Below are 15953 nucleotides of genomic sequence, written 5' to 3'. Positions count from 1 at the left end.
ATGGGACCAGATGCCATGATCTTTGTTTTCTGAATGTTGAGCTTTAAGCCAACTTTTTCACTCTCCTCTTTCACTTTCATCAAGAGGTTGTCTAGTTCCTCTTCACTTTCTGCCATAAGGGTGGTGTCATCTGCATATCTGAGGTTATTGATATTTCTCCCGGCAATCTTGATTCCAGCTTGTGCTTCTTCCAGTCCAGTGTTTCTCATGATGTACTCTGCATAGAAGTTAAATAAGCAGGGTGACAATATACAGCCTTGACATACTCCTTTTCCTATTTGGAACCCAGTCTGTTATTCCATGTCCAGTTGTAACTGTTGCTTCCTGACTTGCATACAAATTTCTCAAGAAGCAGATCAGGTGATCTGATATTCCCATCTCTTTCAGAATTTTCCACAGTTTAGTAAATTCTAAATCTAAGTAGATTTATCTGGAATTAGATATAAAAGTGGGCTTCCCTTTTGGTTCAGCTGGTAAAGAATCTGCCTGCAATGCGGGAGACCTGGGTTCCATCCCTGGGTTGGGTAGATCCCCTGGGAGAGGGGAAAAGCTACCTACTCCAGTATTCTGGCCTGGAGAATTCCATGGACTGTATAGTACATGGGGTTGCAAAGATTTGGACATGACTGAGTGAGCATACATAGAAAGATATATAAAAATAGCTTAAAATAATTTTCACTAGGAGAATAAAACAGCATTTTTTTCTCAGGTATTTTATAATTTGGTTAAAATGCCCCAGGTTTACATCTCAGGAATGGAGCAGCTGATGATTTTCCACCAAGTAGCCACATTACACCTCCTGGGCTAATGTGACATTTTATTAATTTCATAACATAGTAAAAAATTGTGTTTTAATTTTAAAACATCTATTCCTTAATGGAATGACAAGATAAAACATTTTTAGAGTCTACATGTGGATAAAGAATCAAAAATAAGATAACGTGCTTCATAAACTGTAAAAAACTTTTCAGTCACTGTTGATATTTTTATGTTTGAGATATGTGCATGCTCAGTCTCTTCAGTCATGTCCGACTTTTTGTGACCCTATGGACTGTAGGCCATCAGGCTCCTCTGTCCATGGGATTCTCCAGGCAAGTATACCAGAGTGGATTGCCATATCCTCCTCCTGGGGATCTTCCCGACCCAGGGATCAACCATGTCTCTATGTCTCCTGCATTTGCAGGTGGGTTCTTTACCACTAGCGCCACCTGGGAAGCTCATGTTTGAGATATATAGTCAATATATAACATTGTATTAGTTTTAGGTGTACCACCTAATAATTATATACATCTCAAACTGGCTACTATAAGTTTAGTTGACATTCATCACCACACATGGTCACAAACTGTTTTTTCCTTGTGATGGGAACTTTTAAGATCTATTCTTTTAGCAACTTTTAGATATACAATAGAGTATTGTTCGCTATAGTTACCATGCTGTATATTACATCCTAAGGGCTCATTTATAATAACTGGAAGTTTGTAGTTTTTGACCACCTTCATCCAAGTCCTCTCCTCTACTACCCTGATTTTCAGTAACCACAAGCCTGATTTCTTTTTCTATGAGTTTATTCTTGTCTTTTCCTTCTCTCTCTCCTCTTCCCCATCTCCTCCTCTCCCTTTCCTGTTTCAATTTTTCTTCTTCCTTTTTTAGATTTGACATATAAGTGAGACTATACAGTATTGATCTTTATCTGTCAGGCTTATTTCACTTAGGCTTCCCAGATGGTTCAGTGTTAAAGAATGTGCCTGCTGATGCAAGGGACACAGAAGACAGGGGTTTGATCCCTGGGTTGGGAAGATCACCTGGGAGAAGGAAATGGCAACCTACTCTAGTATTCTTGCCTGGAAAATCCCATGGACAGAAGTCTGGCAGGCTACAGTCCATACTGTTGCAAAGAGTCAGACATGACTGAGCATGCATATATGCAGGCAAATGTATTCAAGGTCCGTTCAAGTCATTGCAAATGGCAGAATTATATATGACCATTTACTTATTCATTCATCCAACAGTGGATATTTAGGTTACTTCCAAGTCTTGACTATTGTACATAATGCTACAGTAAAGATTGATGTGCAGATACCTGTTGTGATAGTAATTTCATATAATTTCATTAACTTCATATTCTTCAGATAAGTAATGAAAAGTGGAATTGCTGGATCATGTGGTAGTCCTATTTTTTGAGGAACTTCAATATGGCTTTCCATTGCAGTTGTACCAATTTACAATCTCACTAACAGTACATGAGAATTCCCTTTTCTCTTCATTCTCACCAATTCTTGTTATTTCTTGTCTTCTTGGTAATAACCATCCTAACAGGTGTGAAGTGATATCTCATTGTGATTTTGATTTGCACTTCTCTGATGATTAGTGATGTTGAACACCTTTTCATATACCTGTTGGCCATTAGTGTGCCTTCTTGGGGAAAATGTCTGCTCAAGAACTATGTCTCATGCAATCATTTTTTCTCTACCTCACTGTTGAGAACAACATGGGTTGCATATGGAATTACAATACATACCTACAGATTTCAGTAGGTTTTTATTGAGTTGACTGTGTTTAACTCTGCTGAGTTCTCTGTTTATATCCTGAGGCACAAGTGCCTAATTGATTTTAAAACTACTTAAGTAATAGATATGTAGGCACAATTATAAAAAATCAAATAAGCATGTTAATTAATAAGAAATTCAAAGAATTTAAATTAAGCTTATATGGGCATGTTATTTATCCAAAAATGAAAGAACGTTTTTCTTTCATATGATTAATTCTTAGACTCCTTTGTTCTGCATACTATGACTAAGTGCTGTTAATAGCCAATGGTCCAGTATAGACAAAAACCCTGTTAGTGACTAATTTTCATATTGTCCCTTAGCAGGAACTGGTTTGGCATCAGACACTTGGAGAAAAAGCTTATTTTGTTATCGCACTCTCACAGGATGCAGGATTTATTTTCATTCGGCCTCATCTTTAAGTAGTGTAAAATGGCGATCTTTACAGAAGAATAATGGGTTTCTTAGGTCACAGGTGCTCAGACAATCATGTTTCAGTAATAGTTTCTTGGCAAGTTTTTTGTTAACAGAGGAGGTTTGTTTTACATGACTTAAAATGAAAGAAAACACGTAGGAGGTGTAGAATGTGGGTTCCTTCCAGTAATTCAGCATGGGAAACTAATCTTATTTACATTAAAGGAAGTTGATGGCAATACTTACCAAAAGCCATTAAGAACAAATACTGTATGAGAAACTCATCTATATATTAGTGCCACAGAGTGCCAAAGATCCATATGCTCATCATCCAGAGAGATAAACTGGAAAATGCTCATGGAAAAAGCTAAAGGAACATAAGTGTTTCTTAATATAGACCAATAACAGGCAAAGTATAAGATGATATGCATTCATGGTTTTGCCCTCTTTAGCTCACTTACAACAACCTTTTGCACACATCTGTAGTAATGTCAGAAGAAAAATATCAGGACTTTTACTATAGCCACGAATGATGTAAAGGGCATAATATCCTCCTCAGGAAATTTCCTCTACAGGCTTTTGAGGAGCACTGTATCCCCAGGTTTCTCCTTTGTTTTGCAAGGCTGAGCAAGTTTTTCCTAGCAGCAGCAGGCTTTTGCATGAGTCACTAGATGTTAAATTGTGGGCAGCTTCTTATAACTATTGAGGTCATGTAGGGCTGGTTATGTTCTGGGTCAACAAGCAAGGTTATGTTCAGCTCAGTGAGTGGCTAGAGGAGACTGTCATAAATCAGGAGCTCTGGGGCCTTCTGCCAGAGCTAATATGATCTCTTCTAAGTGAGGTATATTCCCATTCAGGTATAGACTAAACTGAGACAAGTTGTAGATCCCCAAATACCAGTCTTTCATTTCTAACTTTGTTTTCTTAATGGCTGACAGAATCATCTTTGAACTTATTTCTCACTACTAAAGTAACCCAACTTTTTTTTTTTTATATTGATACTATATATACTTTTATGGACACATAAGTATATACATAAACAACTGAAAATAACTGAAGATTGTGTGCAAAAAAAGTAACCCAAATTTTAAGTAGAGAAATGAATAGTTGGTACTTTGGATCCTGAGAGTATACTTGGGAGGTTGTGATATGTGTTTTAAAATTTTTCCGAACTACTTCTCCCCCAAAAGCCTTTACTTAAAAGAATGAAATCCCTCAAAAAATATGCTGCATACTCGTAATATCTGTTCTGATCATTCAAATGATGTAATTTTTAAATATTCAACACAGTTCTGACTACTAGTTTTGAGTATGCTGTCACAGTTGGCTAGAACTCTAACATCAACAAACCCCAGCCTCACCTCTTTCCATGATTTTCCAAATATTAATCTTTGGAAATATGATCAGAATTAATAGAGGCCTAGAGAAGGACAAATTTCACTTGACATATGTCTATAGGAACACCTAAAGATATTTTTAGTCTTTGGAAATTCTAACACTTGGAAAGCATTCAGTAAAGGAAAGGTAGTGGAAATGTTTTTAATTTAGCACATGCACTATTTATTCTCACTATGCCACTGCTGGATATAGTATTTGAAAATACAAAGAAAATATTTTGTAAATACAAAACTCACTATCATATAGATTAGCAAATACTATAGTTTTGGTTGGGTGGGTTTTGTATTTAAGTGGAAAAAGACCATAAAAAGTTCCATCTCTCTCACAACACTGAGTAAACTTACAAAGATGATACACAAATACCACAGAAAACCTATCTTAACATTTTGTGATCTGAATGTGTGTACATCTTTTTTCTATAAAGAATGTCAGCCTTATATACAGCTTCAAATATACTCCCTCATACACATTACAATATTTATTGATATCTCTTTTGCCCACAGGATATGTAAAACCTGAAAATATATGTATATACTCACAAAATTACATAAAATATACATGAATAAGAAAATTCATTGAAGCACTTTTCTTAATGGTATTAGAATGGAAGTCAAATAAAGATTCATCAGTAGTAAAATCATTAAGCAAATTATGGTATTATTTAATCATGAAGTAAAATGATAAGCTGCTACTAAACACAAGTATTTGTATATACTGATATGGAACAATTTCCAAGATACTTATGACATCTTGTGTAATGAGCAAAACAGTTCATAAATGATATATAATTTTGTAAAATGGTAAAAATTATTAAACACAGAAACCTGATAGAATTTTGTAACAAAGTGTTTGTACTGCTTTTAAGAAATATTAACATGAGTTTTACAGGCAATTAAATTATAAACTATTTTTCTTATAATTTAATAAATTTATAAGAATAATTGATATCTTAAAAAAATATAAATGGTCATTCAATAGTCTTACTAAGCCAAAATCCAGTGTACCAGATTATGAAGACTTCCTTTTAGGAAACTTGAATGAAACTGCAGGCCATAAATAGTTAAATAAATTTCCTTGGATTTCCTGAACAACCCTCAGTAACAACTCCCTCAGTAGTCTCTGAAGTTTAGCTGCTAGATGGGTAGAAAAGATGGAGCAGATTTCATCCTGACTCAGCACATGTTAAGAGCCAAATTGTCTGTCAAAAAAAAAAAAAAAAAAAATCCTCTGAGAATAGGGTTTCAAAGTGTAGATTTAGATTTAAAATATACACCAATGACTTCCTAATTGCCTTGATGTATTTTCAATAAAGTGTGAAATTCTCTATTAACATGTCAAATAAAGCATAAAATGTTTTATGAGCATGTTTTTACTATAAAACTGTATATTGTTTATTAGTAATCCTTGTTGCCCTTTTACTGAATATTTCTAGTTAATATCTGAGCATTTGGTCAATTAAAATTTATATTGACTGATAATCTTTTTTCACATGTTTATCTGTTTGAACTCTTTGTTCATTTGTTTCTTAAATCTGAAGAACAAAGAAAATTCCCCTAGCTTGTTGTTGTTGTTTTTGTTAGCTTGATGACAAGCATCCAACTTAGGAGATGCCAAGAAGAGAAACTTCCAGATGTACAAGCTGGATTTAGAAAAGGCAGAGAAATCAGAGATCAAATTGCCAACACTTATTGGATCATAGAAAAATCAAGAGAATTCCAGAAAAAACATCTACTTTTGCTTCACTGACTACGCTAAAGCCTTTGACTTTGTGCATCACCAAAACTGTGAAAATTCTTAAAGAGATGGGAGTATCAGACCACCTTACCCATCTCCTGAGAAACCTATATGCCAGCAAAGAAGAAACATAACCAGACATGGAACAACAGACTGGTTCAAAATTGGGAAAGGAGTACAAGACAAGTATGTATATTGTCACCCTCCTAATTTAACTTCTATGCACAGTATATCTTGCAAAATGCTGGGCTGGATGTATCACAAGCTGGAATCAAGATTGCCAGGAAAAATATCAATAACCTCAGATATGCAAACGACACCACACTAACGGGAGAAAACAAAGAGGAACAAAGGAGCCTCTTTGTGAAGGTGAAAAAGGAGAGTGAAAATGCTGGCTTAAAACTCAACATTCAAAAAACTAAGATCATGGTATCCAGTCACATCACTTTATGGCAAATAGATGGGGAAGAAATGGAAACAGTAATAGATTCTATTTTCTTGGGCTCCAAAATCACTGTGAATGGTGACTGCAGCCATGAAATTAAAAACAAAAACACTTGCTCCTCGAAAGCAAAGCTATGACAAACCAAACAACATATTAAAAAGGAAAGACATCATTTTGCTGACAATGGTCCATCTAGTCAAAGCTCTGGTTTTCCCAGTAGTCATGTATGGGTTTAAGAGTTGGACCTTAAAGAAGACTGAGTACCAAAGAACTGATGCATTTGAACCATGGTGCTGGAGAAGACTCGTGAGAGTCCCTTGGACAGCAAGGAGACCAAACCAGTCAATCCTAAAGGAAATCAACCCTGAATATCCATTGGAAGGACTGATGCTGAAGCTGAATCTCCACTACTTTGGCCACATGATGCAAAGAGCGAACTCATCGAAAAAGATCCTGATAATGGCAAAGATTTAAGGCAAAAGGAGAAGGTGGTGGGAGAAGATAAGATGTAGATAGCATCACTAATCCAATGGCTATGAATCTGAGCAAATTCTGGGAGATAGTGGAGGACAGAAGAGACTGGTATGCTATGATACATGAGATTGTAAAGAGTAGTACTCAGCTTAGTGACTGAACAACAGCAAAAACATAGCTGGATATCATTTCTTTATTCATCTGAGAATCTCTATTATCTGCTTGTATAAATCCATTTATATGCATTTATTAATGATATATTTTTATTTACTTTTACAATCTGAGTTTTTATTTTTTTCCATGCTATTATTTTATTATATTTTTCCTTTTCCATGACTTCTATATAATTGATCGAGTTTTATTCAGGGTCTTTTCCCTCCTACCTCAGTATAAAGTGATTAATAAATTTCTAAATCTTTTTTTGATTAACCACAAATTTTTAACATTCATGCTTTACCTTAAAAATCAAAGATAAACTATACTTTTAAGTTCAACCAAAATAGTATATATCTTTTAAAACTAACTCTGATACACATCCTCCTATCTTTCACCCATTTCCATCTCTCTTGGAACTATTAGTTATAGCATAGTTTCCCAATCCACCCTTCATGTCTCTAAACCTCAGTCATGTTTTTAGTGTTTTTATCACACTATGATGTGTTCTCGGTAGTTTCCTCTTATCTACCTCCTGGTTAAATAAGTCTCCATTCAGCTTTGTCTAGTTTGCCATTTAGTCTGCCCAGTGAGTTTCATAGTTAAATGTGTTATGTAATATTTTTTCAAATATGACTGCTGTCTTTTCATAATTTTCCCTAGGTGATTTCTATTATCTAAAAACTTGCTTCATTATTAAAAGAATTAGTAGTTTCTTTCAGAGGGTCCCTTACATTATATTCTTTGTTGTGACTATTGACATTCCTAAATATATATATTTACAAACACAATATATATGTGTTTGTAAATTTTTGTTTGTTTTGACCTCTTTTATCAGGGATATTATTTTTGTATAAATCTAATGGGACTGAGTATTGCTTCTTCTACACAACCTAGGGGTAAATTTGGTCTGGGAGTTACATCTACTTTTTTTTTTAATTTTTATGATTCCCTAACCTTGCTAAATGCCAAGAATGCTCAAACTACCACACAAGTGCGCTCATTTCACATGGTAGTAAAGTAATGCACAAAATTTTCCAAGCCATGCTTCAACAATACGTGAACCATGAACTTCCAGATATTCAAGATGGTTATAGAAAAGGCAGAGGAATCAGAGATCAAATTACCAACATCTGCTGGATCATGAAAAAAGCAAGAGAATTCCAGAAAAACATCTAATTCTGCTTTATTGACTATGCCAAAGCCTTTGACTGTGTGGATCACAATAAACTGTGGAAAATTCTGAAAGAGATGGGAATACCAGACCACCTAACCTGCCTCTTGAGAAACTTATATGCAGGTAAGGAAGCAACAGTTAGAACTAGACATGGAACAACAGACTGGTTCCAAATAGGAAAAGGAGTACGTCAAGGCTGTATATTGTCACTCTGCTTATTTAACTTATATGCAAAGTACCTCATGAGAAATGCTGGGCTGGAGGAATCACAAGCTGGAATCAAAATTGCCAGGAGAAATATCAATAACCTTAGATATGCAGATGACACCACTTCTATGGTAGGATGCAAAGAAGAACTAAAGAGCCTCTTGATGAAAGTGAAAGAGGTGAGTGAAAAAGTTGGCTTAAAGGTCAACATTCAGAAAAATAAGATCATGGCATCTGGTTCCATCACTTTATGGCAAATAGATGGAGAAATAGTGAAAACAATGGCAGACATTATTTTGGGGGACTCCAAAATCACTGCAGATGGTGATTGCAGCCATGAAATACAAAGATGCTTACTCCTTGGAAGGAAAGTTATGACCAACCTAGGCAGCATATTAAAAGTAGAGACATTACTTTGCCAACAAGAGTCCATCTAGTCAAGGCTATGGTTTTTCCAATAGTCATGTATGGATGTGAGAGTTGGACTATAAAGAAAGCTGAGTACCAAAGAATTGATGCTTTTGAACTGTGGTGTTGGAGAATACTCTTGAGAGTCCCTTGGACTGCAAGAAGATCCAACTAGTCCATCCTAAAGGAGATCAGTCCTGAGTGTTCATTAGAAGGACTAATTTTGAAGCTGAAACTCCAATACTTGGCCACTTGATGTGAAGAGCTGATTCATTTGAAAAGACACTCGTGGGGAAGGAGAAAGGGACAACAGAGGATGAGATGGTTGGATGGCGTCACCAACTCAATGGACATGAGTTTGGGTAAACTCCCGGAGTTGGTGATGGACAGGGAGGCCTGGCGTGCTGCAGTCTATGGGGTCACAAAGAGTCGGACACGACTGAGCAACGGAACTGAACTGAACCTTGTTAAAAGTGTAAATTTAGTGTCTAATGCTGTGTTTAATTCATTCTGTGGTTTTAGTTTTTCAAAGGATAGTACATTTTCCCACCCAAAATATTAGGTAAAGCAAGTATTTTTGCATTCTCCTTGGTCCGTGGGAAGAATTTTCTAAGTCCCGCTTCACTGAGAGTGCAGTCCTTCAAGATTTACAGTTTTGTGCTGTGGTATCAGATCCAGCCTCTCAGCTCACAGAGATTTAAGGCTTAATTTTTTGTCTATACACGATGTAAAACCCAAGACCATAATGTTACAGCCTCTGAATTTGATTGATCAATGTGTATCCCCATTACTATATATACATTACTATAGCAACTTCTTGAGATTACCATTTTGATTTTAATTTTTTTCTCTTTGCTTCTAGCACTTGATTTTCCTTAACTCCTTTTACCTTCAGCCACATATTTCAGTAGGTACATTATTATTCTTTTGCTGTTTTGAGACTGCCTATGTATTTTTACCTGATAAGGTTTCCAAGTAGCTGAGTCTACTATGCTAGATTCTTAAGTCAAGAAATGAGGTTTTAAAAACAAAGGTTTTATGGCCAATAGATATATTTTTAAAGTGTTCAACTTTATCAATAAACAGGGAAATGCAAATAAATATGACATTGAAATAGCATTACATGCCACCTGAATGGTTAAATTAAAAAGAAAATATCAAATGTTGCCAAAGACATTAATAACTGATATCCTGACATATTAGTACTGGTAAGAGAATATATTGGTTTAGTCAAGTACTTAAAAAAACTTTTTGAAAATATCTACTAAGATGAATATATGCATACATTGTGACTCATCAATTTCACTCCAAGGTATATAGCCAACAGAAACGCATCCTTACTTTCACCAGAAGGCATGTACCAATATCTATTTATCCATTCTACTCTTAATAGACATTTGTATAAGTTCCAATTTTAGGCTATTATGAGTTATCTGCTATAGATAATGATGGGAATCATTTAATCTAAAACTCTCATTTTAAAGTTGTAGAAATTCAAGCCTATAGATGTTAGCTGATTTACTAAAGTCAGTAATAGCTATGGAAATAAAAGCCAGGCTCTTTGACTTCTAATTCAATATGATTTCAAATAAGCATCTTTTAATATTACCTACAACCTCAAAACTCTATAGAAACACTTTGAATATAGTATTTAAAAGGAGTATTCATATATTCTTTTTGAACTAAATAAATGAAATAAAATTTTATCCTCTGAGTTGTTAATTATATTTTTGCTACCAAATGCCAACAAAATTTACCTATTGTGGTTTAAGAGAGTTCTAAATATAACAGCCATCTCCCTACACAACTGTAAACTCAATTAAGAGATAACTAAGGAGTGGAAACAGAGAGAAGTCAAAATATAGTCCCTGTTACTGATTAAGCTGATAGTGCAGACTGTGACATATAAACTTGCTTTTCCTGCAGGAATAGGTCTTTTTACAATTAGGGCATAGGGTAGTATAGCAGAAAGCTTGCTCTTTGAGAGCAGATTTGGTTCACAGGGAAGTAATACAGTATGGGGTTCTGGAATTCTCTAAATGGGTTGAATGTAGGTCCTTCAAGACCCAGAGTTGATATTGCCAACTTCATAAGGTGTTGCCTTTTATTAAGAATGCAGATTCACCATAGCTGAGGCTCTGTGGTATCTGAAGGAACAGAACAATGACCAAGAAAAATAATTTTGGTTTAAACTTCTTCATGATGCCATCTAGTCAGAATGCCAGGAGGCCAGTTTATCAGAATCTATGACCAGTGAAACTGAAAACAGTGAGGAGAAATTTCACACAGAAGCAAGTTTGGAACAATGCATTGACTTTATCAGCAGGAGAATATTAATCTCAGTATATTGTTTACTCTTGAAGTGTCATTCAAGGTATTTTTGACCTCTGGCAAAGTTCATATATTCGAAATGGCGACAGCCCCAGTTACATAGTCTTATTTTAACTCAATATTCCCTTTTACAGATTTCAGGCTTCTTAATTTTCAGTTTTGCTTTGATTCCAAGTTTCTGATACTCCAGTGTTACACTGAGGGTGGTCTTAGCCTAGTGACAGAGCCTTCACTATCTCTTCAAAACCAGCATTTTCAATTCTACACCACAGTAGTTTATCCCACTGTATCATCTTAAGAAAGTACCTAGGCTTTTGAAATATTTATCTTGAAGAAAGGTTCATGCTTATCCAACATTTATTGCTGTTGAAGTATCACCATCTGCAGATTTCTAAACTGGACTGGCATTAAAACATGTACAATATCATATAAAAAATGAGTCGCCAGTCCAGGTTCGATGCAGGATACAGGAAGCTTGGGTCTGGTGCACTGGGATGACCCAGAGGGATGGTATGGGGAGGGATGTGGGAGGGAGGTTCAGGATGGGGAACACGTGTACACCCGTGGCAGATGCATGTTGATGTATGGCAAAACCAATACAATATTGTAAAGTAAAATAATAATAATAAATAAATAAAGACAGTATTGAATAATAACACTCCCATATACTCCTTAAGTCAATGCCTTTCTTATGACTTTGAAACTTCTAAAATACAAGTAGCTTTTATATCTATTTCTTTCTTTTCTTTTCTTTTACTTTCAGGGGTGTAATATGCCTGTAATATTTTATTCCTTTCTGTTGTTTCCTTATGCCTTTCAAGAAGACTCAGTTTAACCTGCTTCTTTAGTTGGTGCCTTTTCACCTCTGACATATGTAAGGATGGTACTCTACTGGATTGGGATGCTTTCCTTTTGTTTTCCTTTAGATTTCTGGGTCAAATTTTTTTTTTTTTATAACATATTCTTAGGTATGGAAAAATAATTTGCCTTTTATAGCATTCTTTTCTGGCCTTTGATATTTCATTTTTCTTTTCACAGAAATAGGGTCTTTTATGCCTAACAGCTTTACTTGTCTTCCAAGTAAATCTCTCACTTTCATTCTTTTATTGATCCTATTCTCATGTTAAAATTAAAACATACTTTTCAAATCACTATAGATCCTTCTTGATTTCTTAAACACCTCTGACTCTTATAGACAAAAATCCAGGAGGAGAGTTTTTAAATTGCTCTTTTACATGTGAGCTTTTGATCACTTCATTAACTTATCTCTTTACTTCAACCTGACATGACATATTCCCTTTATAATCTGTTTATTTGTTTTCTAATAAACTCTAACACTATTCTGTAAGTGGTATAAGTCACAATTTGGGGTTCTGCAATCTAAAGTAATAATTAAGATTTAAGAAATTAACAAATAGAATCATATCAAGATCATTTGTTGAGAAAGTGGCAATTCATTCTATGGATCAACCACATAAATTCAAGTTTACCATTACAGTAATTTTTTTCTAGCTCCAAATATAGAAAATAATTTGTGGGAGCTAATAAGGTACTTTAGCCTCCATGAGCTTGGCACTAACACTTTAGATTTAGAACAAAACATACTAGTACTTTGAAGTACACATATATATATAATATACTTCTTTACAGGCTTAGATGGAAAAAAATCATCAAAACCGAACCCAGTAATGTTTGTCTAAGATGTTGATATCTGGAAAGATTTTTTAACTGTTAGTTGAAACTTGATTCAGCTTCCTCTGCTTTCTAATGTATCTACAATACATGAGGCCTCAAACATATGCTTCAGCCAGTGTTTATACAATTTAAAGTCAAACTGGCACAACATGAATTTCAAAGCCCCCATCGTTTGACCAAGACCATCTGGGGCATACCGCACCAGTCTAAGGCTCCCTTGGTCTCTTTCTTTACTGAGGCCTATGGCTGGCCTCATTTTGCTGCCTGCCTTACACCGTGCTGAAGTTCTCAATTTTCTTCAAGATGGCAAGATGAATTCAATTTTCACTCAATGAAATCCATTATGTAAAAGTATAACTTGCTTCTAGATAAAGTCACTTAAATTGTGGTGATTCACTGTTAGCTATAAGATTTTGTTGTTGTTTAGTCGCTAAGTCCTGTCTGGCTCTTTTGCAACCCCATGGACTGTAGCCCACCAGTCTCCTCTGTCCATGGGATTTCCTAAGCAAGAATACTGGAGTGGGTTGCCATTTCCTACTCCCAGGGATCTTCCTGACTCAGAGACCAAATCTGCATCTCCTGCATTGGCAGGCAAATTCTTTACTGCTGAGCCACAGGGAAGCCCAACTATATGTTATCACATAACAAATTTCCTCAGAATAAATGGCATAAATTAAACACTTTTATTATCTCACAGTTTCTGGTTGTCCAAAATTTGGGCATGGATTGACTACTTTTTACCTCAGTGTCTCCAATAAGTGTGAAATCAAGGTGTTAGCTGAACCTGTGGTCTCATCTGAAGGCTCAACTAAGGAAGAATCTACTTTCATGTTCATATTGTTGTTGACAATATTTACCTCTTTGTCAGTTGTTGTAATTAGGGTTTTAGTTCTTCACTGGCTCTGAGATGGAGGCTGTCCTCAGTTTTTTGTCTGTCATATGGACCTCTTCAATAAGGCAATTTGCTTCATCAAAACAAACAAGCCATAGAACAATAAAGGAAGTACTAAAAAGATGGAAGTACATGCTTTTGTAACATAATCAAGGAAAAGAGACCCAATCACTTTGTCATATTTGATTTGTTATAATCAAGTTTCTAGGCCCATCTGAATCTCAAGGGGAGAGGATATATAAAGGTGTGACTATTAGAAGGTGAGAATAAATGAGGGCCAACTTTTAAAGTTGCCTGTCACACTTTAAAAGGTAAAAGTCCTACTTGGCTGGCATCTGGGTCCTAAACTGGCCTAACAAAATTACATCATTTAAAATCCAAATGTACTACTACAATAAACAGACACATGGCTCAATAAAACCCTGTTCAAACTGTCAAAGCAAAATACCCAGTCCACACACTAAAGCCCAAAGCCAAAGCTCTGGACCTTGGTCCCAAAGGAACCTCAAATGTGTTTTTTTGATCCACAATTCTGTATTCCAATATTTTTTCAAGGATCCCGGTCTAACATACCAGCCCTACAGTTTGAGTCAGTCCTATTCCCTATTCCTCTGTCCAAGGTCTGAATATGTTAGAAGAGAAATGGTTATAAAACAGATGACATTCAAAACATCACTTTTATTACTATCATAGCTGATATTAGAAAAAGTGGCTTCCCTAGTGGCACAGACAGTAAAGAATCCACCTACAGTGCAGAAGACCTGGGTTTGATCCTTGGGTTGGGAAGATTCCTTGGAGAAGGGCATGGCAACCCACTCCAGTCTTCTTGCCTAGAGAATCCCCATGGACAGAGGACCCGGTGGGCTGCAGCCCATGGGGTTGCAAGGAGTGAGACACTACTGAGCTACTAAACACACATGGCTTATATCTATGATCAAGATAACTTCTTATTACAGGATGCCTGAATTAAGCAAGTTTATCTACCTAATCTTAGATCTGCAAGACCACCATACAAGTACTCATTTTTGACTGCCAGACCAATGTATATTTCTGTTGGGGGCCAGAGTGAGGTACTCCGCCCGTGACAAAGGTCATGAGGAAGGAGGCTCGACATACGCAAAGGCGGGATCGAGCCTCAGGAGTCCCCCTGGAACTCCTCGAGCATCTACCCCCATAACCAGAGCCTGCCTACTTTACTACTTTGTGCTCTTACCTACACCTCTGACTTTACGGGGGGCTGTCCCCCACCACCTCTTTTGGAGAAGGAGTTAACTTAGAGCTCCAGTTTATAATAATTCCTGGGCGTGATAAGAGTGTTTTAACCTACAAACTCCTCTGAAGGTTCTCTGGCCTGCCTGACAGGCTTGTCCGGCCACATGTGATTGCTCACAGCCTCCCAACCGTGAGAGGCACAAGATGCTTTAAATCCTCTAAAAACAGGTTCTTTAGAGAAGTTAGAAAACTATAAGTATAAGTATAGTGGGCTAATTAGAAATTGTGTTGGTGAAGGGTTTTTCATTTGTTGAGCCAACGTTTGTTGCTAAGTCTCCATATCCCCTGCCCTTACACACATTAATGAATATATAGAATTAACCTTTGATATTAATCACGTTAGACCTTAGGCTAAGTAAATTCTTTCCTTAACTAAAACCCACTACACCCTCACCCTGTAGGAATGTAACTTTATTTGGGTGGCGTCTGTTTTGAGAATAATCAGCCCTGGAGAAATAAGTGTCCTGATTGACTGACCGCTGTCACAAGGAGAGGGTCGTAAATTGTCAGCAGGCCCCCCTGGCCAGAAGATGATGTAACACCCCTAAGACCTCTGTATACATTTGTATGAAGCACCTGACTTTGATAAAAGTCAGGACTGCTGACCCCGCGTGACTTTTGCATAACATCTCAGTGTATAAAAGTAGACCATGGAAAATAAAGAATTGGGATCAGTTTCTCGAAATACTGGTCTCCCCATGTCGCTCTCTCTCTCACTCTGGTTGAGTCTCCATCTGGAGCGCGGAACCCACCATGCTTACTAATTTTGCCTGGGCTTCTAAGATCCGACCGGGGAGGCCTCAG

Source organism: Bos grunniens, chromosome X (assembly GCF_055505025.1).
Source record: "Bos grunniens cultivar Pamir isolate PY7600 chromosome X, Bosgru_T2T1.0, whole genome shotgun sequence".
Taxonomy (NCBI): domain Eukaryota; kingdom Metazoa; phylum Chordata; class Mammalia; order Artiodactyla; family Bovidae; genus Bos; species Bos grunniens.
This window is presented reverse-complemented; position numbering follows the sequence as displayed.